This window comes from Chrysochloris asiatica, unplaced genomic scaffold, assembly GCF_000296735.1.
Source record: "Chrysochloris asiatica unplaced genomic scaffold, ChrAsi1.0 scaffold00120, whole genome shotgun sequence".
NCBI classification, from domain to species: Eukaryota; Metazoa; Chordata; class Mammalia; order Afrosoricida; family Chrysochloridae; genus Chrysochloris; species Chrysochloris asiatica.
The window spans coordinates 1,074,879-1,076,529 of NW_006408638.1; positions in this window are offsets into that span (position 1 = coordinate 1,074,879).

Here is a 1,651-nt window from a genome sequence, read left to right on the forward strand (position 1 = left end):
AATACTTGTGAGGCTGGTGCAGTACTGGGCAGTGTTTTCTTCTGTTTGCATAGGGGTGTTAAGAGTTGGAACTGACTCGACAGAACCTAACAACAACAACAACAACTGAGAAGTAATTTATTTTTTTAAAAAGCAAATCTAAAATAATATCACTACAGTAAAAAGTAATGGCCTAAATGTATTAATAATTGCAACTAATATGGAGAATATGAATATATTTATATGAATTACAGAATTATCATATTTTTTCTTAATTTTTTATATACCATTCCTGTAATTTATAGATATAGAATTCAAATACTTTACTGCTATGAATTTTTGTGTGTTTTTTAAACTTTAATCAATAATTGTAAGAAAACACTACATGACTTTCTGGATTTCAAAGCAGTACTACTGTCAATTTGGCAACTTTTAGATTGAATTCAAGGTGCTAGCTATGAGAAAGGTAATTTAAATAGGAATATTCCAGCTGCCAAACTGTTTGATTCTTCTGTACACTTCATTTTAATCCTAAATTAGATAGTTGATTAATGTTAAATCTTCTCCAGCCTGATCTACGGGTCTAACCTGTTTCAGTTAGTAATTGGCAGCTGTAAACTCAGGTTGTGTAGGTTGTTAGGATTAATGCAACATTTCTCCACCTGCATATTTCTAATAACACATAGTTACCATTTACTTTTTAATTATGCACTTATTTTAAAGAAGGTCAAAAGACTAGCAATGAGTTCACTTAAAGGTAGTTTCATATTAACATACCAAAGCTCTTGTATGTCCTTATACATTACACATAGTATTGGATGATTCACATTGTAGTAGCACCCTTTTATTGCAATATTTCCTCACCAAATAGACAGCAAGTATTACTTATATGTCTATTGTTAGCCTACTGCTGTATGCAATCCTATTGGTTCTTGATATTGATTTTTGTCTACTGCAATATTCCCAATATTGTTGTTGTTAAGTCCCATCAAGTCAGTTCCAACTCATAGCAACCCTGAATAGGGTTTCCTAGGAGTGACCTTGTGGTTCAAACCAACCTTGCAGCTCAGCACATTAACCCACAGCAGGACTCCCAATATAAATATGCCGAAATAGGTGTTTTTCACTGGGTTCTAGTTGCAGAAGTTTTAATCCATGTTCTGGAGCTGAATTTGTCAAACCTATTCCCAATTCCAAGCAATATACGTAGATACTCTCTTCTCACTTTCCGCAGGTACCTTTATTACTATTCATATTTATTTTACTGTTTGCTACTCTGAGATTAAGCTTCTTGATAGCAGACCAGTCAGAATTCCAGTCATCAAGCCCAGTGCCTGGAAGTACTTAATGGATGTTTACTAAATGGGTGACAGCTAGAAAAACAACCACGTAGATGGGAATTTTTTTGTTAACATATTCCTTCCAAGGAGCCTTGGTGGTTGAATCAATCAGTTCCCAAGCAAAAGCTCAGCCATTCAAACTTATCAGCTGCACCACAGGAGAAAGACGTGGCAGTCAACCTGCACAAAGCTGGTTCCAACTCTTAGCAACCTATTATAGGGTTTCCAAAAAAGTGTGTGACAAGGTTGTATTCTTTCACCATACTTATTTAACCTGTATGCTGAACAAATCATCTGCAAAGCTGGGTTATATGAAGAAAAACGTGGCATCA